The 25,414-nt window shown below is 42.6% G+C and overlaps 2 long non-coding RNA genes and 1 pseudogene across 2 annotated transcripts; 1 reads left to right on the top strand and 2 right to left on the bottom strand.

The window, feature by feature from the left end:
• LOC118966908 (mRNA export factor GLE1-like) overlaps window positions 1-9,732 on the bottom strand; it is a 49,642-nt pseudogene extending 39,910 nt beyond the window's left edge.
• Window positions 3,588-8,869, top strand: LOC140847756 (uncharacterized). The gene is made up of 2 exons (XR_012127879.1): window positions 3,588-4,062; window positions 6,267-8,869. It is a non-coding gene; the product is annotated as an uncharacterized lncRNA (long non-coding RNA).
• A 3,506-nt stretch (window positions 9,733-13,238) lies between the features above and the next one.
• LOC108384696 (uncharacterized) lies at window positions 13,239-14,804 on the bottom strand. Its single transcript, XR_012123775.1, has 3 exons — window positions 14,489-14,804; window positions 13,960-14,085; window positions 13,239-13,525 (listed from the first exon to the last, which is right to left on the bottom strand). It is a non-coding gene; the product is annotated as an uncharacterized lncRNA (long non-coding RNA).
• Between the last annotated feature and the right edge of the window lie 10,610 nt (window positions 14,805-25,414).

The raw sequence follows: 25,414 nt of genomic DNA, 5'->3' as shown, positions 1-25,414 counted from the left end.
TTATTTATTTTATAACTGGAAGTTTGTATCATTTGACCACTTTCCTCCATTTCGCTCTTCCCAAGATTCAATTCTAAGCGAAAAACCAAGGGGATAAATCAATATGGCTACAATTACCAGAAATAAAAAATACTACTACACTAAAAAGAATAAATAAAGGAAATAAAGTTATGTTTGACTGATGAGTGACATATTTCTCCTTAAATTTTGTTTTTAATTTTGTTATGAACATGTAATTCTTTAAATGAAAATAGGTTTATTAAAAAAAAGGCATAAAAAGTGGTTACAACAGTGATTAAAACTGTATGGTAATCGCACAAGAATAGATATATAGATCAATGGAACAGAATTAGTGACCAGAAATAAACCCACACATATATGGTCAATTAATACATGACAAAGGGGGCAAGAATATACAATGGGGACTGGACAGTCTTTTCAATAAATGGTGTTAGGAAAACTGGACAGCTACATGCAAGATCACTGTCTTATGTCATACACAAAAGTAAACTAGCAATGGATTAAAGACCTATACGTAAGACATGACATGATAAAACTCTTAGAAGAAAACACCAGCAAGAATCTTGTGAACATCAGCATGAGTAATTTTTTTTCTGGATACATCTCCTCAGACGAGAAAAATAAAAGCAAAAATAAACAAGTGGGACTACATCAAACTGAAAACTGCCCAGCAAAGGAAACCAACAAAACAAAAAGGCAACCTACTGTATGGGAGAATATATGTGCGGAATATATGGGAGAATATGGGAGCGATATAGCCAAGAAGGGGCTAATATCCTGAATATCCAAAGAACTCACACAACTCAACACCAAAAAAACCCAAACAACCCAATTCAAAAATTGGCAGAGGACCTGAATAGACATTTTTGCAAAGAAGACATACAGATGGCCAACAGATGCATGAAAGGACGCTCAACATCACTCATCAGTGGGGACGCAGATCAAAGTCACAATGAGGTACCAACTCATGCCAGTCAGAATGGCCACTGCCCAAAAGACATGAATGATAGTGCTAGTGAGGATGTAGAGAAAAGGAAACCCTCCTACACTGTTGCTGGGAATGTAAATGCTGCAGCCACTGTGGAAAACAATATCAAAGTTCCTCAAAAAACTAAAAACAGAAATACCATATGACTCAGCAACTCCACTTCTGGGAATTAACCCAAAGACAACAAGATCACTAATTCGAAAAGATATATTACAGCTATGTTTACTGCACAATATTTACAGTAGGCAAGATACAGAAGCAACAAAGTTATCTACCAAGAAATGAATGGATAAAGATGATGTTGTACATATACACAGTATTATTCAGCCATACAAAAGTAGGACATTCTGACATTTGTGACAACGTGGATAGACCTAAAGGGTATCATGATAAGCAAAATAAGTCAGAGAAAGACAAATGCCACATGATTTCACTTAAATGTAGAACCCAAAAAACAAAACAAACAGAAAGAAATAGACCCATAAATATTGACAACAGACTGTTGGTTACCACAGGGGAGGTGTTGGGGGGATAGATGAAATAGGTGAAGGTGATAGAGAAGTACAAACCTCAAAGTATAAAATAACTTAGTCATAGGAATGGGAGTGCAACATAGAGAATATAGCCAGTAATAGAGTAATATCTTGGTATAGTCATGAGGGGGAGACTACACTTACCTAATGAGCACTTAGTAATGTTTGTAATTACTGAATCACTATGCTGTACATCTGAAATCAATATAATATTGCATATCAACTATATTTCCAATAAAAAAGTAGTTCCTTATGTAAAAAGCAATGGCTTAAAAAAGTAGGATTTATAACTATTGTCTCTAAGATGTCTGATGTACAGCGCTTTAAACCAGAGAAACTTACACCATTTAACTGCAGTTAAGCACACCGCACAGTCTGGCTGAGAACTGTACTCAACGCCAGGAAAATATTACCAGGAAATATGGAGAAACATTGTAACAGTGATCCAGAGTACTGAGTTTGGAATCAAACTGTCTTGGTCTGAATTCCGTATCTGTATTCCATTTAGCTGCCTGACAATGAGCAAGTTATCTAACCCCTCTGTGCCTGAACTTCATCACTCCTTAAATGGTATAGTAAAAAGGCTCCACCTCAATGGATTTGGGGAGGATTAGGTTAGCAATAGACATAAAGGACCTAGAACAGTACCTGACACATAACTACTCAAAAACTGCAAACAATTATTTTACCTAGTTGTAGTCCTCAAGTACAGTCAGTTTTACCCCCAGGGGACATACAGCAATGCCTGGGAACATTTTTGGTTGTCACAAGTGGGAGGGTGCCAACGGCAGCTAGTAGTGGAAGAGGCCAGGGATGCTGGTAAACACCGTATAAAGCACCCCTGACAACAAAGACTTACCCAACCCAGCCCACAAGGTCAATAATGCTGTGCTGGAGATGTGACCTGCACCAGAGGTACACAACCCATGGACAATAATCCCAAGGAGAATAATCAGAACAGAGAAGCAAACAGGCTGTATGCACATTTTAAACAGTAATGAAGCTCATTTTAAAGACATTGTCCAAGTAATGTTGAGACAACTTTTTTTTTTCTCATTCCTTACACCAAAATAAATCCCAGGGCTGAAGTTTCAGATGTAAAAAGCAAAAATGCCATAACCAGAAAAAAATGACAGACTAGGGGGGGAAAAAAGCAATGTATATACAGATAAGGGCTATTATTATTCCTAGTAAATAAAGAATGTGTAAACTTTAATATACCAAAACCTAAAAAGAAAAGTGAGCAAAAGACACAATACCAGTAATTCACAAATAAAACTGGCTCTTGAAAATATGGAAAAACATCCAATCTTATCAAAAGAGAAATGCACTGCAAAACTATCCTGAGATCTCACTTTTACCCATTAGCTAGGCATAAATAAAAATCAGAGTAACACATTCTGTTGGCAAGGCAATGGACCAACAAGCAAGATCATGTATTGCTGACTGGAAAGCAAACTGATACATCCATTATTGGGGGATGTGTGAATGTGGCACTATATAACAGAACTAAATCTATGTTTCCCTTCTGACCTAGAAATCTCAATTCCGAGTATCCATAAGACACACTTGCCACAAAATTGAAAATGCACATGCACAAGGTCACAAGTAATGGATTATACTCATTAAAAAAACAGGAACCCAGGAGTCCATGCTGATAGAATTAAAACTCTTCATCAAGGTAGACTGCCAGCTAGCAAGTGTAGAAGGAATGATGAATAGAAAGAAACACTATTTGGCTACAGCAGAGAGGCTACTGATTTAGGCAGAAACCATTAATGAATGCTAAAGGTGGAAGTTTCATGGGGGAAACAATACTAGTGTAATCTTGGAATAACTCCCCACAAAATACTAATTAGTTACAAAGAGAAAACTGATGAATTAGGTGGTCATATCTGGCAGATACCAAAGCAACCTGGTGATCAAGGTTAGCATCTCCAGTACTGGGGATGGATTGAAGCATCTGTGATTACTGAGAATGCAGCACCATTATCTGTGGTATTCCTGCCATGAATGAATATCCGCAGTCTATACCAGATAGATCCATGCCGGAGACCAAAAGGGCCCACACCCACAAGATGGCGGATTTCCTGCTTCTTTTCCGGGTTTACTATTCCCGCCAGTACCCACCAAGACCCAATCACCCTTGTACACATTCCTGCTAGCACCACCTGGTGACCAATCATCTTCTGACCCTCCCCTTCCTTGCTGACTTGTATAAATTAAGCCTGCTGCAAATAAACTGCGCCAGCTTGATCAGACATCCTGTCTTGCTGGTCGTTCTTTGTGTCCCTTGCTTGTTCATTTCTGCAGGCGTCTCCGGCTACACTCCACGTTAATCCCGCGGGTCGGGACAACTGGCGCCCAACGTGGGGCACCCCGGGACTCCTGCTGAAACGTCTGCTCGGAAGCCCTGGCCAGGCATTCATTTGAGTCACCGCACGGGTATTGACCTGATGTCGACTCTGCATGGAGAAGGATCACTGCGGCTCACCCGTCCGTAATACAGATCCTTGAGAGGTGAGTAGACGAATCCCCCAAGCAAGATTTCAGACAACCTCTTGGGTGTTCAGCAGTCCATTTGATCTTATCACTTCCCTCCAGTTTGCTGCCGCGATTTATTCCTTGTTTTGTTCACTGGCCGTTCCTCTCTGAAAACCTTGTGTTTACTTTGGGCTAAAGGTCGTCCACCTCGAAGGCATACCCAGGGGACTCCGACTCCAGAGTCCCTGCCCTAGAGGGTCCGAGCAGGCGGATTGTACCTGCCGACTGTCCTACGTAAACAAGGGCTCGTCAGAGCTGACGAGAGTGGCTCCAGTGTTTCAGGACATTGATGTAATTGCAGCTAAATTGGAGGAAAGGATTCAAATTTTTACAGTGCAAGGGTTGCGGCCATAGTGATGGGCAACTCTCTGAACTCCCATGAAGTCTTCCTTACTGGACTCAAGGAGTCCCTCAGGACACGAGGAATTAGGGTTAAAAGAAAAGACCTTAGGTATTTTTTTCCTTTATTCATGAGACTTGCCCCTGGTTTCCCCTCGAAGGCACTATCAATCATAAATGTTGGAAGAGTCTGGTGATCGTATAGAAAAACCAGCTAAAGCCCAGAAATACTGCCGCCTTAACCTTAAACACTTAAAAGACTTAAAAACAGCTGTTACCAATTATGGCCCCACAGCTCCTTTTACATTAGCCTTAATTGAAAGCCTGAGTGACTCCTAATGACTGGCTTTCCCTAGCTCGAGCCGCCTTGTCAGGAGGAGAGTATGTTTTATGGCGCACTGACTTTGTAGAAAATTGCTGTGAGATTGCGCAGCGCAATAGTGAAAGTAAAACTTCACGCGCATGGACAAGAGATAAACTGCTTGGGCGAAGCCCCTATGAAACAAATGAAGCCCAAGCAGCCTTCCCCCCAGGCCATTTAGCTCAAGTCCAAAACGCAGCCCTTAAAGCCTGGTGGCACCTCCCTCCTAAAGGCTCCGCTACTACCTCCCTAGCAAAAATCCCGCTCCCATCCCCCTTCCGAAACCTCCCGGCCAGCTTCCCCTTCTTTTAAAACACACCCTTCAGATCCTGTTACAAACCCCTCCCAGGACCCAAGCGAGCTCCCGCCCTTGCCAACAATTGAGCCTCTTTCTCCGTCCCCTCCCCTTGATAGTTCTGCCGATCCTGTTATTTCTCCCCCAAGTATTTACCCTATTCTCATCGACTTAAACCCTGATGAGCCCCTTAGTCCCGCTGATGAGGCCACGCTAGAGGAAGGGGCAGCGTGCCATAATAATTCTGACTGGCCATCAAAAAGCCCTGCTATTGTTCATGCGGCCCCGCCCATCCCTGCCACTACGTCCCGCCCTCCAACTATAAGCCCACCTGTAAGCCTGCCTCCCTTCCTCCCACCACCACCTTATCATTTCCCTGTCCTTGACCAAGTGTTCCCTGCCTCATCAACTCTCTCCCGCGAGCGTCTGCATATGACAAATGACCTCTCAGTCCTCAGGCACATGGTCAAAAACAGAAAAGAGCAAATTCAACTCCTGCAGGCCGTCCGTGATTTAGATCAAGAGCTCTCCAAATTGACTCACATAACTTACATCCCAAAACCTCCTCAGCAGCCCCAGGGAAGCCAAACAAGCTTGTGACTCAGATCAGGGCTCTAGTAGCGAAAAGTCACACAGTCCCTGGATTTATCAGACAGGCAGGGGCCTCTTGAGGAATGACAATAGCTCAGGCAGAAAAAACTAGGAAAACTAACTGAGAGCAATTCGATCCCTAAACTCTAAAAAGAAGTATCTTACCTTCTGCACACAAACCTGGCCCCAGTACAAACTCTGATTAGAGAGGCTTGGCCCCTGAAAGAAGTATGCAATATAATGTTATGCAGCTAAATATATTTTGCCACAAGGGAAGAGGATAGTCAAGAGTTCCATGAACTGCTACAATGTAGAGCTAGTTTTCTGAATTGTTTTAGTGAACATCTATTCTATTTATTAAGTTCATCACTGTCTTTGAGAATTGAGAAGTCTTAAACTAAACTCCCTGAGATAGAAGAAATTTATCTTCTGCAATACAGCCTGGCTTTAAATGACTGGAGCTAGAATTGTACTTGCATTTCATTTCCAGCCCCCTAGACACACATAGTCCCTATCAGTTCAGAGCCTCCATCGGCCCTGTTAGTCTGGGGCTGTCTAAACCTTAACCCAGTTATGTAAACTGCTTGCCTTTAGAGTGTATTCTTGGAAACTGAAGTACTTTTCATCAAATAAACTAAGAAGAAAGAAGACCATTGAGTATTAGAAACTCAAATCTTTATGTCAGTTTGTCTGTGTATATGTATTTGTATGAAGAGTGTTACTAACTGTAGTCATTATGTCTCGGTCTGTATGTTTGTGTGACTAAGTGTGTAAAAAAATATATATATTTTCCACCTCCGGAGGGTATTAATAAAATTGATTTAAAAACATGCGCTTGTGAAAATTGGGCATTCTAAAACTTCCAGAAAATCTAATTAAAAAATATTATGCATTAATGCTAATTTAAGCTTAACTGAAATGGACATGTCTTTATAGTTATTAGCTGCCAAAGTTTACTTAAAGTCATTTAAGTTGATGTTACCTGTTAAATATTCCAAGAAAATACTTAAAGAAAAGCTTGACTTTGATGTGTGGTGAAAGTTTTATAAGTAATTTAGCATAGTTGCTAAAAATAAGTAAACAAGTGTAGCAAATAAACCTTTTAATAATAATACTGTATTAATCTATAACAATGTATATATCTGCAAACAGCCTGAGAATTTTTGTGGTAACCAAAATTCTTAAAGTTTGCCAAGTTATTTAAGAAAATAAGATCTTAATATTAAAAAGACTAAGCTAAGTGTTGTTAACAACTATGTAACCTTCTGCATTCGCTTTTAAACTTTCTTATTATCATTCCAGTTAAATAATAAGTGTTATTTAATAACTATAATTCTATTTAGGCAAGTGCCTTAAAAACTTTTGACAGCTTCCCATAACCAAAATTTAAAAAGGTATTTTTACCTCTCGATTAACTCTGATATTTTCCAGAGGGCCCCTGGAACATATCAGTAGAATTTCTTCTCTTCATCAAGAAAATATTTGACTAATTTGGCTTATTTACCTGATATATATTTACCTGGAAAGCACTGTCAAAAGGAATAATACTAAACTTTATTATTGAATCTTTCATGTTACATAAACATCACTCTTACCCCTAAAGTGCTCGCTCCTGATGCCCAATTAAATCTAACTGTTAGTATTACTATAATTACTGATTGTGTATGTATTAATTGTACTCATGTGCCCTCTTATTATAATTCTTCAATCAATGTAAAATGGTCTTCTAGATATAGACTTCCAAATAGTTGGGTATTTTTGCGTAATAACAAAAGATATCGAGCCCTTTCTCCACACTATCGAGGTGTTTGTGATGTGGAATGCATTCTTCCTGCTCTAATAGACCACCTGGATATAAGCACAAGAGACTTCTCTGAGTTCTGCCATCTGACTGTGATGAAAACTTGAAACTTTGAGATCCTGTCGCTGTTGCAGTTGCAGCTGCATTCCTCCTGCCAGTTCCTGGACTTGTCATTAGAATGCAGAAAGAGATATCTAAGCTGGCCTGTGCATATAGCAAAACAACAAACTTGACTGCTTCTGTATTATCTGAACTCAACCAAAAGCTGAGAGAATTGCGAGCTGCAGTGCTTCAGAATCGTGCTGCTCTAGACTGTCTGATGTTAAAAGAGCATGTAAGATGTGATCAGTTTCCAAGAATGTGCTGTTTCAATTTCTCAAACTACTCAAAATCAATTAGATGATATCCCTCATATTGTCAATAAGTTTTTACAAATGCCTAAGCTATCTAACTAGTTTTTTAATTTCATTAGATATAACGAGTAATTGTAAGTCTGCCTTTGTTATGTATCTATATTCCTATTGTTAATGTGTATATGCAATTTAACTAGCAGTTTTTTAAAACCTATATATATATTCAAGTTATGTCTGTCTTTCGACATGTTCAGAGAACCCCTGAATAGTGTCTGGCACGCTGTCATACCTCTCTTAACCCTAAGCATTTTATGTCTTCTATTGCTGTTACTAGGGCCTTGTGTCCTTCGCAGCATGTGGAAACTCATCCAACAAGCCTTAAGAGACCTGCATTATTTGAAATTGCAGGCAGCCCCCCCACTTGTAAATCATAAGATCTAAAGTCAAGTATGGTAGCCAGTGACGGGTAAGATATGGTTGAATGGTAAATACCAACCTAAGACAGGGAGTGGTCGACAGAGGACTATACCCCCATGACGGGTAATTAAGAGGTTGTACCTGCAGAAATACAGGACAGACATAAGACCTCTGATAAAAATAACAGGGGCCGATCTAATACTGGGGCAAGCTCCTATTTATGTAGGCCGATCCAGTATTAGGGCAAGCTCCCCTGAAGATATCAGGCCGACTCCAAAAAGAGGCAAGCTCCTGAAAAACAGAGGCCAGGTACAAAACCTCTAAACCTAAGACAGGCACCGTCTACCCAGTAGATAAAAAGCTCCAAGTTCCTGTCCCAATCCCTCCTAAAAAGAATAGAAAAGGAGGAGATGCCGGAGACCAAAAGGGCCCACACCCACAAGATGGCGGATTTCCTGCTTCTTTTCCGGGTTTACTATTCCCGCCAGTACCCACCAAGACCCAATCACCCTTGTACACATTCCTGCTAGCACCACCTGGTGACCAATCATCTTCTGACCCTCCCCTTCCTTGCTGACTTGTATAAATTAAGCCTGCTGCAAATAAACTGCGCCAGCTTGATCAGACATCCTGTCTTGCTGGTCGTTCTTTGTGTCCCTTGCTTGTTCATTTCTGCAGGCGTCTCCGGCTACACTCCACGTTAATCCCGCGGGTCGGGACAGATCCATACTGGGATTTATCCTATAGAATGTAAGGTATCTACTCTTTAAAACTGTCAAAGACATAAAAGACAGGCAAACGCTTCCTATCTGTAGCTAAATCAGTAGCAACTCCGGAACAAGAATTATGCCTTAATTGTCTCTACATGACCCTAACACCTACGGTCTAATACTAATGGAGTTTTGCAAATCCTAGGAACAGTGACCACAGTACCATTAAACAATTCCGGTCTGCCTAATGTCTTCTAAAAATCTGGTCTTTTCACTGGCAGCAGTAAGTTAGGTCAAGTTTACCGTTCGCTGCTAAAAATGTGGATCGCCCAGTACAAGAGATGCACAGCAAATTAACTGACCCTGTGAGCTAGAATTGGTCTGACTGCAGGCAGTAATGAAGCCTTCAGAGAAAAAAGCACCTCTAAAGTACGGAGAGCTCCCCGGAAACACTCGAATAGGCAGGAGAGGACAGAAACCGTAGAAAGGGCGAGGCACACACAGGAGTCAAGAAACAAATGCAGGTTAAAAAGAACGCACCGGTCCCGGGCAGGACACGCCCAGGGCTCTGTAACAGCAGGGGTCCGTGGCGAGGGATCGGAAGGGCTACCACCCCCTCCAGCGCCACCGCTCATGTCGCTCCACAGCAGCAAGTAGGGGTTGTAGCTGAGGCGACCTTTGTCTGAAGTGCGCAGCGCCTCCAGGGTCTCCCAACAGCGACCCTACCACTGCATGGCTAAGGCTCCTGCGCCTTCTCGTAGACGCCTTCTCACCGAGGCTGTCTCACAGACGCTGTTGTGACAACACAGAAGCTTGAATCAGCCACGCCCAAACTGGCGTGCTTCCGCCCCCGGGGCACGCACGCGCAACCCCTCCCCTAATGGCTTAGAGCCCGCTTGCCCTGCCCAGCCAGTCTTTCAGCACACCTGGAAGAGTTAAAGAGTTACCATTGAACCAGCCACTCTTCTCCTAGGTATATGCCCAATAGAGATGCAATGTGCATCCACACAGAACTTGCAGAATGTTCGTAGCAGCATTATTCATAATAATTAAGAAGTGGAAACCCAAATGCCCATCAGTTGATGAGTAAACAATACATGGTGTATCCATACAACATATTACTAGGCCACACAAATGAAGTACAAACACACGCTACAGCATGAATGAACCTTGAAATTTTTTTGAGTGAAAAGAAGCTGGTTACAATATTGTTTGATTTCATTTATGTTAAATGTCCAGAAACGATAAATCCATAGAGACTTGATTACTGGTCGCCAGGGGCTGGTGGAAGGGGAAATGGGTGGTGGCTGCTAATGAGTATATTTGATTGTAGGCTAATGTAAATGTGTTAGAACTGGATAAAGGTGCTAGTTGTGTTAGGCAGGAAAATAGATATTGAGCAGGGAGGAAAGAGAACAAAGTCAGTAAAGCTCCCTAGAAAGGACTCAGTTAACCAGTTAGAACTAGAAATCCAGAAAAGACTCAGAGTTAAAGTTAATCAGTTAAAGCTCAAAAGGTCAAGAGTAACTTGGCCTTGAATGTTTGAATATTCCCCAGATAAAGAGAAGTATCTGAGCACAGCCCAGGTCTTCACTGTGTCAATTAGATCACTGTAAGATTTACTCTAGCCTGCTAAAAGGCCTACCTATTGTGGGTATAAAATTGTAACATTTCCAGACAGCTCGCCTGGCTTTAGTACATCTGCATATCAATAGACGTTCAGGGGAGAAAAGGGTATGGCTTTAGTGCATTTGCACCATTCCTCAGGGGTGAATAGAAGTTCATTTCCGTATCAGTGGATAATTACCTGGACTAGGAGGGCTTATCTGTACCTGAGAGTTGAGGGAGAGGGAGGGTTTTTGGCTTCTGCTGGAGCAGGAAATAGAGTAACGGCCCCAGACTGAAGTTTGTATGCAATAAACGGATTTTAAACTTTATTTCTCCCTTGGACTGATCACGGTTTTTAGAGGTATTTTGCCCCGGGATTTCCTCTCCCCGGAATTACACCTATAAACAGCATAATAAAAACAGGGAGATCCCAACTTAGAGTCAAAACTGCATTTTGAAAAAAAAACTAGGACGTTTAAGAAGATTCTTAACGTATCTTTAGCAAACAAATAACTCTGCCCCCTTTGGAGGAAGAGCAGAAGGTATTGATCAACAAGCTCCGAAACCACGAAGTTATTATCCTGGGAGGGGACTAGAGCAGTAAATCTCTTAGGTTAAGCTCATTTTGCAGAATTACCTAGAGGACTGATAAGAAACTTAATGTCTCATCAAAGATACTTGAGACCACATAACAAGTCCACACCCCTAGCCCTTGGTTATAGTCCTGAAAAAAAAAATTCCTTAAAAGGGGGAATCCCCAACCTCTCAGGGCGCTCCTCTCTCTGAAGTCGCCCACACTTTTGAGAGTGTAACCTTTTAATCTCAAATTGTTTCTCTCCAACGTTTCGGGATGTTCCTCTCTCTGAGGTCACCTGTACTTTCTCAGTAACTTTAAATAAAACTTTTATTTTGCTTCACTGTGTCTCTGCCCTTCGCCGGCGGGGACAAGAACTGAGGAAAATACACAACGCCTCTCCCCCAACAGTTGCATTAGGGAATTCACAGTTGCCAGGAACGAGCTTTAACTGGGTAGGACCCTTCAACTTTTGGCCTATTTTATGGGTTCTCAGCTTCAGGTAGAAAGGAAAAGCCTCTGGAGCAATATAAACATGTTTCAGTTTTTAATTTTTTACAAACTCTCTGGGCTTTTTGTAATAAAATACTTTACAAAGACAAATTGTTGATAGAGACCTGGCAATGGACTCTGACAGGTTCTCCATACCCACGTTCTAAATAGCACTGCTCTGCACTGAGGAGGGTGTCATTAGCTCGACAAAAGGAAAACAAACAAGATGCCCACGCACATTGGTGTAAATCTGCCAACTGTCCTTTCTTGGGAAGGTTTCTCATACATTCTAAGTTCAAGTACTGCTACCACCTGGTAAAAAGTCTGTTTGCGTTAAGGGAGTGAAAACAGGCCAGGTTTTGTGGCAATAGTACTTGTTTTTTGGTTTGAAAAATTGTTGTTTTTTCAGTGAGCTCCCATGGCAAAATTAAAAACTGGAAATTACAAATGTCCCCCAAATTTGGGGTGGGTGGGTGGTATTCCTGGTCTTGAAATGCAGATGCATGGGTGGGATCACTTGCCTTTGAGGACAGAGAAGAATTTTCTTGGTTTTGGACTTGATTCGAGTGGCTTAGAGAGGACAAGACTGGATCATCCAGAAAGCTGATACCAGCTAGAATGGAAAAGTTAGGGTTCAAACTCCAAATCTGTTCTCCTCTCTAAGGAATTTGTTCGTTCTTTTAAGTACAGGAAAATGGGAAAGAAACAAAAATAGCCTATAACCTTTTCAGAAACCAATTAACATTTTCAAAACAGTAGTATATAAACATCCTGACTTCCTCCTAACAGCTAAAGTGGTCTGCCCCCAAATGCTGTTTTCTCCATTCATCTCAGGATTATGATATGAAGGTGCACAAAGAGAAAGAAAAGACTTTGGCCAAAAAATAAAGGAAAAAACCTCATGTTCCGTGTAGCAAGTGCCATAAAAATGTTTACTGGTCTCCTGCAGCATTTGACTTAATCATTTTTAGAAAAGGGATGGGGTGGGTAAAGGAAATTATGCAACAGAGCCTCAAATATTAATTATAGGAGATTTTTGTAAAACAACACACATATTGCAAGAATAAATGTAGTCCATAGATACAAACCTGGCAAAGAAAAACAAAAATCAACGAGATTGGGATTACACTTTTAAAAGGCCAACTGGAGAGGAGCCCTTGGGCCTAAGTGCCAGGGGCAAGTGGCATCAAGGAAACTTGGGCACAAGGTGCCCATTGGGCTTGGGAAGTGAGCCTTGGGGCAAACACAAACCCATGAAATAAACAGCAAGGGAACAACATGCTCCCAGCCCAGGATGGGTGGTGAGGACCTCTGGTTAGAGGCTTCTGCTGGCTCAGGTCAGGGAAAACCCAAGACATTCCTAAAAAAGAGGAGCACTGTTAAGGGGACTGGAGGGAAAAGTCCAGTCCAGACTTCCTCTCAGGAAAGGGATGAGCAAAGTCACAGTGAGCTAACCTCTGTACCTTCACAGTGGTTAAAGTAATCAAAAACCTCCATCAGGTGACTCTATCAGAAAGGAGAGGGCTAAGTGGTTTCTGTTACATCCCCCACTGCCTTAGGGACTTCTCTGAAGCCAGGAGCTAAGACAAAATCCTGAACACACTTCATCACTGGGAGAGAGAAGAAAATTTATAGGCTTTTCAAATATGGCTTTAGCAACTCCTTAGATCCCATGGTATCAATCAGGCTCCTAGCCTGAGACTGGCAGCCTCAGGCAGGAGGAGATCGGGAGCGGATGGGGGAGCTGGTCAGGTAGGTAGTGTAGGCACTGTCCCCAAACAGGTTGGCATAGGACGACTTGAGAAACTGGACGTAGTTCTGCATGCTGCGACTGGTGCTCTCCACTGCTCCAGGTGGTCTTTCAGGTCCTGCAGCTGGCTCTGGTAGCGGTGGTCAGCCTGAAGGAGAAACAGTGGGGGCCAAGTGTGGGAAATGTCCGGGACAGACAAAGCCGGACACCGGGCGGTTGCCAGGGGCTGAGAGCAGGGGGATGGGAGTAACTGCTAACAGTACGCGGTTCTAAGAAAACTATTTCTTTCTGAAAATATTCTCAATCTCAATTGTTGTGATAACTGCACCACTCTATGAGTACAGTAAACACCACTGAATTATACAATTTTGGAAGTGAATTTTACGGCATGTAAATGGTATCTAAATAAAGGCATAAAAAAGATCTACTTGGGATATCCTTAAGGCATGGGGACAGTGATTGGAGAAAAATAAAACCTTGTCACATTCATAAAAACAACAAACACCTAGCCCTGGAGGCCTCAGGAAGCTAACTCTCAATCCACTTGCTTCTCTTCTGCCCCTGCCCACCAGACTGACTCACATTGTCCCGGCTCCGCCGCAGCTGGCTGAGCTCGGTTTTAGTCCTGCTCAGCTGCCTTTCCAGGTCCACAATTTTGTTCTAAGCTGCACACTCCTTGGTGACTGCGTGCTCCTTGGTTTGCTCCACCTGCCCAGGAAGCATGGAGGTGGGACTGGTTGACCTGACACGGGAACACCTGGCAGAGAGAAGGCTGGGCCACTCCCATTGTCTGGTCTCACACAAAGTCCTTGGACATCACTGTGAGGAGTTCTCTGGGCCTCAGGGTGGGGGCAGCTTCTACAACCCAGCTTTACCACGTTCTCCCAACGCCCACCAGTCATCACCTAAGGTTGAAAACTAGAGTTCCATGCTGGTACCAATTAAATGAGCAATGGTGAATAAAGTGCCAAGCCCTCATTTGATATTTATGACAAATCCATGAGGTGGGTATTGCTACTATATGCTCATTTTTCAGATGGGGAAATCAGCTGAGAAAACAGGCAATTTGCCCAAGGTCCCAGAGCTAGTTAGTAAAACAACTGAGACTGACCTGCCTCCTAGCATCTTCAATGGCACCCTCCAGCTGCCTTGCCAGGGTCCCACATTCCTGCGTTTTGTCCTCCAGCCGCAGCCGGGACTGGTGGATGGCCTCCTCTCTCTTGGCAATCACCTGTAGGAACTCGATATTCTGGGCACTGGTCACCTCCAGTTTCCCAGGTGAAAGTACTCAGTTAGATCCTGCTCATACCCTTGCCTGTCTGTTCCACCCCACCAGGGGGCTGCCAGTCACCCCTGGACGAGGGCTCTCCTCACGACAGAATCTCCAAGGAACCACAGGAATAAAGCAAAGAAATCTGCTAATCAGCAAGGCGGCAAGGAACTTGGTAAGTGGAGCAGCAGGTTAGAGGACTGTCTGAAATGCAGGGAAGCACAGATGTACCTTGGGCTGTGCTAAGCATGCGTGTCACCACATGGAAGGTGGGTTCTATCATTATCCCCACTTTATAGATGAATTAACTGAACCACAGAGAGGTAAAAGTCATTGGCCCAAGTTCAGTAGTGCTGCTAGGTCTGTCACCAAAACCCATGCCCTCAGCTCCACCTGTTCACTGCTGGCTCCTTTAGCAAAGGGACTTATGTGACCCGTCATGGTGCAGTCGTGGCCATCCCGATGTATACACAAGGTCCCAACTGCACTTCCAGAACACCTTCAGTTAAAGGAACCCTGCAAGTCGTGCTGAATCCAGCTGCATCTTCGAGGCCAGCAGAACAGAGCAAAGATGGAGCCCGGGAGGAGACTGAGTCTGGTCCCTGCCTGGAGGCCGCATGAGCCACCTGAGGTTGTACAGCCCCGCAAGAAACTCAGGCCTTTTCACCTCTGAAACTGAGGCTCCAGCCCTCCTTTTACAGATGCCGAAAGCTCTGAAGGAGGTTAGGGGCCTAAATTGCAGGTTTTCCAGGTAGCAGCTGGTGACTGTGGACAAGTCACTTAACCTCTCTCTGAACTTAGTTTCCTCATACTTAAAATTGGGATTATACCAACTAATATACACTAACGCTATTGGGCACTTCTGTATGTCAAGCAACGTGCATTGTAATAAGCCCTCTAAGGATTATTTCACTGAAGATGTGCAATAATCCCAGGAGCTAGATTTTTGTTATCCCCACCTTGATCTCCATCTCAAGATGAGTAAACAGATTCAAAAGCATTAAATGGTTCACTCAACATTACAACGCAGGTTATCTGGCCAAGCTGGGACCCAAGGCCAGGGATTCTGATTCCAAAAGGACTATTCTTCACCTCTGACAGCTTCCGAGAGTCCTTAAGTACCAGTGAAGAATCAGATCAGAAAGGTCGTGGGGAAGGAGGATCAGAAACAGAGAACAGATATGGGGGGTAAATGCCCCACTCTGCAGCATACCGGCCTTGCTGGTTTGCTTGGATGGAACCCCTCTGGTAGATGGTGCCTCAGGGTGGTCTGATCTTGATCGCACTGTTACAGAGTGTCCCCCTGGCTGAGAGACTGCTCTCCTCACACAATGCTCACCATCATAATGGAAACAGCTCTCCTCTGAGGTCTGCCTAGTACCTTCCAGGGCTTTGAATCCCTCAAACACTTCCGCACACTAAGCCCAAAGCAGCTAAGTGGCTGAAAGTCTCAGGTCCTAGGAAGAGGACAGAGATTGGACTAGGTGCCTGTAACCTCTCCAGTTCATCCACATTCAGACTCAGCTGTTTATTTTCCTTCTGGGAAGCTTGATGTTTCTCTCTCGCCATCTCCAGCTTGTCCCCCTGATGTTCCATCTAAAATGACAGGAACACAGACTGGTTTGTGAAAGAACTGTGGAACAGCACTCCTTTCTTCTCCCTGTGACCTGTCATCCACACCCAGGAAAGAGGCACACTGCCCTCAGCAGGCGTCCAGGTCTCAGTGCACAACCTGGAGGAGAACGGAGCAGGGACAGGTTAGCCCCAGTCCCGTGACTGAAGGTGTTCCCACACCCAGAGAAGCCAGCTTTGATCCTCAAGAACCATTACAACACTTTCTTGTTCAGAGGAGGCCACTCAGTGGGATCCAGGGCAGACATAAGGCAGAAGCAGATGGCAGGCCTAACTGGCCCACACAACACCCCACAGAGCTTTACCAATTATGTTGTCGGCACCAGCGATTCCATCCTCTCCTTAACTGGGAACAAGTGTAGGCCAGGAAATAGGAAATCTGTCAAGTCTTTCAGGTTGGCAAGTTCATCCAGAGGGCTGCTCTATGCAGAACCTCCACTATCAGGGCTCAAAAGGCCCTGAGAATGCCCAGGTTCAATAGAAGGCAGGCCTTCAAGAATACTGAGAACATGGTCTTGGGGAACCAGATAGAGATGGTGGGTTCCATGCCCTGTTCACTAAGCATTAGCTCTGTGACCTCAGGAAATTACTCACCCCTTCAGCTGCTTTCTTTAAAACAGAGAGAATACCTCCACCTCACACCCTTCTGGGAGAAATACTTGAGAGAATGCAGGAGCACAGAGCACATGCTGAAAAAAAGGGTAGCTACTGTATGATTACTACAAAGAAGCAGGTCAAGAGAGGGGAAGGGTCTTGCCCAAGGTCACACTGCAAAAGAGACACATAGGATTTCTTTAGATGCTGTACGTATGACTACAGTAGCCCAGAGGGAGCCCTCTTTCAGGACAGAATCTCAGGCAGCAGTCTGTTAAGAGCAGGGAAAGGCAGCAACAAGAGAAAGTTGGAAAGAAACGCTAAGGCGTGGGGCCTGCCATCTGTGGGTGCTCAGCTGAGGGCAGCAGCAACGTGCACAGACCGGAGGCAGGTGGAGACGTGGAGCGCTGGGGCAGGGCAACAGCAGGGCAGTGGCGGCTCCTGTGACCACAATTACTGTGCAAACGTGAGACGTGTGGCACACCAGACTTATTGCACAGCACTGAGGAGGGCTCACTCCTGTCAGAGAGCAGCAGCCAAGAGAAGGAAGTAGTCCTCCCTTGGGAGGCACACAGCTCATTTTGGTGGGTGGGCGCCTGCTTGGGCCAGTTCATGGGACCCTTTCTGCCAGTCCCTTACCCGGCTGTGCAGGTCTGATATGATGGCTGTGAGGTCAATGTTCTTCCTCTCATAGCCCTGCAGCTGGTCCTGGCCACTGTGATCTTGAGGATGTCAGGCAGCTGCTGCAGGTCAGCCAGCTGGGACTGGAACTGCCTCTGTGCCTGCAGTGGGAGAAAAAGTCCACTGTTGGGAAGGACCTGGCTGCTGGGGCTGGTAGAGCTCTTTGGAGTTAGAGTAGGGCTGCGCTCAGTCCCCAGAAGAGGATCCTGCAAGATCTGCTGTGTAAAGTGCAGCCTGTCTGCACCACAGGCCACTGAGGGTGTCCAGCTGTTCTCTGGGGAACACACTTGGCCCTGACTTGCCCCTGGAGCCTGCTACTAAATCAGTTATCAGATAACCACAGAGCAAACACCAGGAAACAGGCATTGTCCTAAGGGCTCTCTGAATTACTCCACTCATTCATTCAATGACCTATGAAGTAGGTGCTATTGTCCCCATACAAGGACACTAAGGAGCAAGGGAGCAATGTCACTTGCCCAAGCAAGGCCTCTCATCTAGAAACTGGTAGTCAGGATCAAAGTCTAGTTTAACTCCAAAGTCCTAAGGAAGGTCCTCACAATGCCACAGGTCAGAGGGAAAGGTAAGAACTAGCCAGTTTTAGTCCCCCTCTGTGTTAACAAGGAGAATGAGCTCTGGCCAGCAGCAATGACTTGCCCAAGGTTAGACATCAAGCTAGTGGCTGAGCCTGACCTCAGCCCATCTCCAAGGTTACTATGAAGATAGTCCCTCTTCTAGACAGCCAAACATTCTAGAAGAATCATGATTTTTGGAGAAGGGGACAGAAGGCACATTTTTACCTGGTGCAAAATAAAGGCCCCATGCAGACTGAAGCAGGCATGCCTAAGTCCTAGTATGTATGTGGGTTTGAATCCACTCGGATGCTCCAAGCAGGGCAGATTTGTTTTTTTTTTTTTAAGGAAATTAGAGAAAGAAGAAAACTAGGAGGGAAAAAGGCATAAAGAAACATGAATGAGAGAAGGGAGGAGACCAGAGAGACGAGAGAGAGCACATGCATGGTCAGGCTGGACCAGCTCAGCAAAAGGAAACTTTGTTAATCTGTGTCCAAATCAGGGAGGGTCAAAGGCAACAAGAGGGGCAGATGGACAGATGTGAAATTGGGGGGAAGAAAGTGAGAAGGGAAGAAGTACCTCTTCAATCTCTTTGTTCATCTCATCTTTAAGGATTTTGCTCTCTTTGCCACAGAGCTCCAGTTGGGTAGCCACTTCATCAACCTCCAACCTGGTCTTCATCACCTAGGGACGAACAAAGCATCAGCCCATCCTGACACAGCCAGATTTTAGTGAAAAATACCTCCACACTCAACCCTTCCGTGGAGAGGCCACAGGGTTTATCTCCCAGCCTACTGGGAAGCAGGGCCATGGCCTGAGAGGCCTACCTGACTCTTATAGTTGTCGATCATCCCCTCGTAGTCTTAACCGATGCCTTCAGTTGCTGGACATCGTTGTGCACCTTACTGAGTCTGCCCTCCGTTGGGGTGAAGCTAGCCTAGAAGGGGTGGCTCATGAGTAACCAAGGGAAGGTTCTAGAGCAGGTGGGCCACCTCACCCTCAGCTCCTACTCCAAGGAGTTGGCAAAGGAAAGTCCCACAAACAAACCCATGGCAGTAGTTTTCCTTACTTAACAGCAACTTAAGTGAATATAGATGCAATTAAATGACCCCATGTTTTCTTATTATTATTACAAAGGAATACATAATTATTAAAGAATGTGTAGTAAGACCAAGAAAAATGAATCATGACACATGATGCCTTGGTATATGGCCATACATTGTAGTTTAATATAGACTTTTTTCCAACAAGAATGGGATTACATTGGATTTACTGCTTTGCAGCATACTCTTTCAGTTAACAATTATGTTGTGGTGTTTCAATTATGTTTCAATTATTCACTTATGTTGTGATCTACTTCTTGAGTCAGTAAATGTGCTCTTACAACCCAAAGGCTCACCTTAGTAGATGGGACCAAATAGATCATGGTACCTCAATACAATAATAAGCAGTCATGTAATAGAGATTAAGCTTAAAAAAAAACTGACCTAAGAAGATATTCAAGAAATATGGTTGAATTAGAATACCAAGCTGCAGAAATAGTGGGTGAATGGCTGTGTCCATGTGTGAATGTGTATGTCAGTGGTGGGGAAAAAACTGGGGAAGCATATGCTTCCATATCACATTTCTGTATGAGCATATTTTGCCTTTGTAATTGCATCATCTAAGAAAATACACTTCCACAGACATCAATCAGTGTGGATGGCCAAACTGTATTACATTAGGCAGAAAGACCACGCTGTGACTAATTCCTGACTGCTTGCTGGACTTGGAGGTTGTCTTTAATTTATCCAGCAATTGCACTACAACAAATTACACACTACTACACTCCCACTGGAGCAGCTAAAGGGAAAAAGACCCACAATACCAATCTCTCACAACCCCTGTTGGGAGTGTAAATATGTACAACTACTTTATTGAATGGTAATGTCTACTAAATCTGCATTTATACACACCACCCAATGACCTGGCTAATTCTACCTCAAGATATTTAACCTGTAAAAATACACCCAATATGTGCACCAAAAGATGTGCAAAGATGTTCAACAACTCAAATGTCCCTTGATGGCAGATTCTGGATAAATAAATCATGGTGAATTCATACCATGGAGCACTGTATCACATTGAATGAATAACTGCCACACACAATGTGAATCTTTCATGAACACAGTGCTAAGTAAAAGCCAGGCACAAAGTTCAAAAACAGGCCAACTAAACTGTGGTGACAGAAGTCAGGATCATAGTCACCCTAGCAGGGTTGTGTGTAACCAGGAGAGGTCACTGGGTGCTGGTATAGTTTGGATCAGGGTGACTGATGGACCAAATGTATTCACTTTATGAAAATTCTAGGATGTGTGTACCATCTCTTAATATCACTCTTAACCAACAAAAGATAAATTATAAAGAAGTGACAAAAAAAATAGAATCACATTTAGAGAGGTCTAAAAAGGCCCACTAGCTTAAATGAGGTCATCAATACAAAGGCAACCTTAAACCATGTAAAAGCCTGTATAGGGGTCCCTTTACTCACTTCCGTCTTCTGGTGCATTTACATATGTTCGTTTGCAATGTGGTCCTCTATACAACCACAGGTCTCTACACAAATTTTACCGCCTTTTATCTGTAGCATAATCAACAACAGATCATGAAAATTTACTTCAAGTTAATGTGAAACAGTTAGTTGGTGCCTGTTATAAACATTTTCAAATGCAAAATGGGACTAAAATTTGAAATCCCCAAATTTAATTAAATTCATTCACAGAAAAAAGGCAAATTTATACCCATTTTGGCTGTTTGAAACATGTCAGAGGTAATCACACCTTGTCCTTCTGCATTTGTTTCAGAAATCATTTGTTGGCAATGTGTTTTGCCAATGTTAATTGTCTACGAAGCAGACATGATATTTGGTAAAAATTATTGGATATATGGTTATTATGACACAAACCTAATTAATGCTACTCAGGATGGTTTGCGGCTTATATCTGGAAAATTGCAAGTTGTCTTGAAAATAGCTTGAAAGTACACATCTCAAATTACTATCACTGACTTCCTACCTGCAAGCAATGAGGATGGGATGCCGGAAACATCACAGCCATGACAGAGGGGAGGTTTTGATAATCTTGAAAGAGGATGCAAAATGAATATTTCTGTGGGTGGATGTAACTGAAAGATTTATTGATTATCTGTGACTGGTGTCTAATGGAATAAAATCTCAAAGAGCACCCAAGACCAGAAATTTAAAAAGGCACAAGAAAGACTCCTGTTTGGAAGAGATGATAAAAATTGCAAAACACTCTGAGTCATCACTCAGACACATAAAGAGATACTCAGAACAGCAACGCTTAAGGACTCTTCATTGGGACTTTCCCATTTTTACCCAACAAAATATTAATGAAGATCTAGAAATGAATCTCTTATAACAAAGCCCACACACACTACTGAGATGGAAGTGAATTTCAGAAGAGTTAAATTGCTAATGTGTGTCAGAACTAAGATCTGAATCCATCTATGACTGCCTTTAAAATCCCTGTCCTCTATTTCTCTACACTGTTACATCTCTAAATAATTATGATGTTATCTCCCGGTTATTAAGCACCTGCAGTGGCCACTCACCTTTTATTTATGATTGCTAGTCTGCACAACAATTCTGTAAGGCAGTGATAGTTAATTTTATGGGTCAATTTGATGACTGAAGAATGCCCAGATAGCTAGTAAAATACTATTTCTAGGTGTGTCTTCAATGGCATCTGTGGAAGCAATTAGCATTTGAATTGACAAACAAAGTAAAGAAGATCATCCTCACCACTGTGGACAGAATCATTCAATCCTCGAGGGCCTGAGCAGAACAAAAGGGCAGGAGCAAAGGAGAATTTGATTTCTGCTTGAGCTGGATGTCCATCTTCTGACCTTGGACACTGGTGCTCTGGGTTCTCTGGCCCTTAAGAGTCAGACTGGGACTTAACACCATGGGATCCCTGGCCTCTCAGGTCTTCAGGTTTGGAGTGGACCTGAGCCACTGGCTCTCCTGGGTCCCCAGCTTATACATGGCAGATCACACTTCAGCCTCCACAACTGTGCAAGCCAGTCCCTCCTAATAAATCCTTTTTGACATATCTCTCTGTGTATCCATTGGCTCCATTTTTTTGTAGAATTCCAATACAGAAGTGGACAGGATTTTCATTTTACATACAAGAGCGATGATATTAGGAGAGCTCAAGTACCTCAGATGATGTTTTGTAGCTTGAAAGACAGACCCAAAGCCCAGCTCAGCTGTCCCACCAGCTGTGTCTTGCCTCTTAGGGAACTTGAACTCAGGGAACTTAATATCTAAAGGGATCTCTCTAATTTTTCTAAGAAACTAAAAATTAAAGGATCTTTACAAAACCAAGTATAATGTTATATTTTTCACTTAAATTGATATACAATGAAAACCATGTCCATAATGTATTTAAAAGTCATTATTCTTTTGAAAGCAAATGTCTATTATTTCTCTCATAATGAACTGAAAACAAAGACGAGAGGGAGTGGAAGCTCCGTAGCACTTGGCTTGAGGGAGTGTTGAGTAGTTGCATAAAGATCAGAGTCTACAACACTTCAACAATTATTCATGCCCTGCAGCATCCTGCCAAGGGTGAGCTAGTTCAAGGGTCATCAGAGGATCTGTTCATCATCAAAGGAGCCATTTGAGTGAAAAAAACTCACCTTCAAAGTGGTGACACAGTCAGTAATCAATAGAGACAAGGAGTTAGAGAATAATTACAACACAAACCACTTAATCTGAGTGATTGCTTCTTTTATCTGTGAGATAAAGATAGAATGGAAGAAAGATCCCTGGCTCGGCATCAGTGATTTCACTTAGGGATGTGTTAGTAACTGGAAAAAAAGGTCTCTAGGCATAAATTATTGTTTAAAAAAACTGGCAAAGTAAGACATGTTCTTCATTAACATATTTTTCTTTACTTATCTGCTTAAATTTAATTATTGCATAATGCTCTGAATGTCAAAATCCCATCACTTTCTGGGGCCAGGGATGTCTAAAAAAGCCTTTGATTGTGCAACAGGAATTTGTTCAGTGTGACTTCTAGGATAAGACCCACAAGAGCATCAGAGGCTGGACGTAAAGGGGACATGAGAGGCCGTTGCAATGCTCCTTGCCTTTCCTGAAGAGGGCAGGCATTGGAAACCACTTTACTCATCAGTCATCCTGTGTCATTTGGCTAATTTGCTTAGCCAAACTAATGCTTAGCAACCCACAACACAGGTAATCCAGTGGATCTCACCCTATGGGGAGCAAGCTGATGGTTCACGGAAACCAAACCTGGAACACCGCTACCGTGCCTCCTTGTTTTTATTGCCTTTAAATTTTCACCTTTAAGAGTTTTGAACAAATGAAAAGTTGTATTACTGGTTTTGAATAAGAAAACTAAACATGATGATGTTGCTAATATCACTACTGGAAATAAATTTTCTGCAATACCAATAAAAATAACAACAGATTTTTTTTGTCTTGAAATAAGGTAGGTTTCTTTCCTGATACTTAGGTATTTTGTTTTATTTATTGCAAAATGGGATGCTAACTTTGTGTGCATGCATATTTGTTAAGTAAATGTAATTTTCTTAGATATTGCACTCTCCACCTTACTTTTTCAACCAAGTACTATATTTTTTATGATCCATCTATGTTGTGCTTTACATACATTCAATCCGTTGCTTATAGTTTTTGCTAATACACCACACTGTGTATATACTACATTTAACCTATCCACTCTGTCAATCATAGGCAACTACATTATCTAAAATGCCTGCCTGCCAGATATAATGCCACAGTAATATTCTGGTACATCCCTCCATACCCAGCTAAACATTTTTATGTGATCTGTACCGAGGAGCATATGATTCACGTGAGCTAGAATGTTCTCCAGAACGGTTCTATCAGTCCACATTCCCACAACTTTAATATTTCTGGAATCCACACCCTCATTTGCATCCCACTGTTCATTTTGTTAAAGGTCCTGAATTACAGATGCAATGACCTACAAGTGGATTTCCAGTGTCTTAGCTTATTCTTTTAATTAACTCCCATACCAGTGCCAGATTGATCATTCCAAAAGCATGTCTGACTTTGGCATCTCCTTCTACTGTCTTGTTTGTGGGTCTTCTTCATCTTCAGAATACATTAAAATCTTTATAAATAACTAATTTCAAACTTTCCATCTTCCTTGCTGCCTATGCCTCTGCCAAACACAAATAGACACACAGAAAGGAATTTACGTACATTCAGTCTGTTGTATGTATGTATGTATCTATTAACCAAGTGATTGTGAGCCTCATGTGTTCATGGTTCAGTAATTATTTGTTTAGGGATACCACATGTGAGGCAGTATGCTGGAGAGCTGGCTGGAGATGGTCTATTCTCTGATAGGATTTATATTTTAATCTGGGAGACTGGCAATAAACAAGTAACCAACCACATAAAATAAAATAGTAAGAGACTGACAATGTGCAAGACTATGTGTGTCTATTGTATTTCTTAATCTTTTGTATATACAGTACCCTCTTCCTGAAAATTCCATTCCTCTTTCCTTCTTTATGTTTCCTTTGCAAATTGTATGTGCTTTCCTTTTACTTTATTGAAATTGTCTTTCTTTGTCTTCCCCACTGCAAACTGATTAAGAGGCTATCTAAATGGGACTATAATTTTCTCTGTGTAATGTCGAGCAGATATTCATAGAAAAGTTGCAAAATAAATATTTGCTGAATTAGAATCTAAAATTATCTATAAAAATAATTTAATAGTTCTTTATTATGTGCTTAGGACACTGCTTGATAGTACAGTGAATGCATTAAAAAAAAAGGATGTCCTCCGTAGCACGCTTTTAATCTACTTGTGGAAGCAACTAATATTCATGGTGCAGTATTGTAAATGCAAAAATACTGTGGAGAAAGAGCTAACTGTGTAGGAGGATGGGTCACAGGTGAGCTGGAAATTAGTATTTTCAAAGGCTGAGTAGAAGGTGTACAGGTGGGAGACACAAAGAGTACATTTCACAGGTGAAATGTTCAGAGGTCCCCTGAGCATGGCATTTACGGGACACGCTGAGCTCAATATAATAAACTTGTCATGAATGTACAGTGTGTTCTAGAGCCTGTTCAGTGGTAAGAACTTTTAATATAATGGAAATAATAAATGGCCATGGAAATTATAAAGGAAGATACAGATGTCAAGAGATATTTAAAAAAATAACATTTCATGCTTGATTTGGGCTTAAGGCTGTAGTAAAAACATGAGCTA

The sequence above is a fragment of the Manis javanica genome, chromosome 2 (genome assembly GCF_040802235.1).
Source record: "Manis javanica isolate MJ-LG chromosome 2, MJ_LKY, whole genome shotgun sequence".
Lineage (NCBI taxonomy): Eukaryota > Metazoa > Chordata > Mammalia > Pholidota > Manidae > Manis > Manis javanica.
The sequence above is the reverse complement of the archived record's forward strand: the minus strand, read 5'-3'. Positions and strand labels throughout refer to the sequence as shown.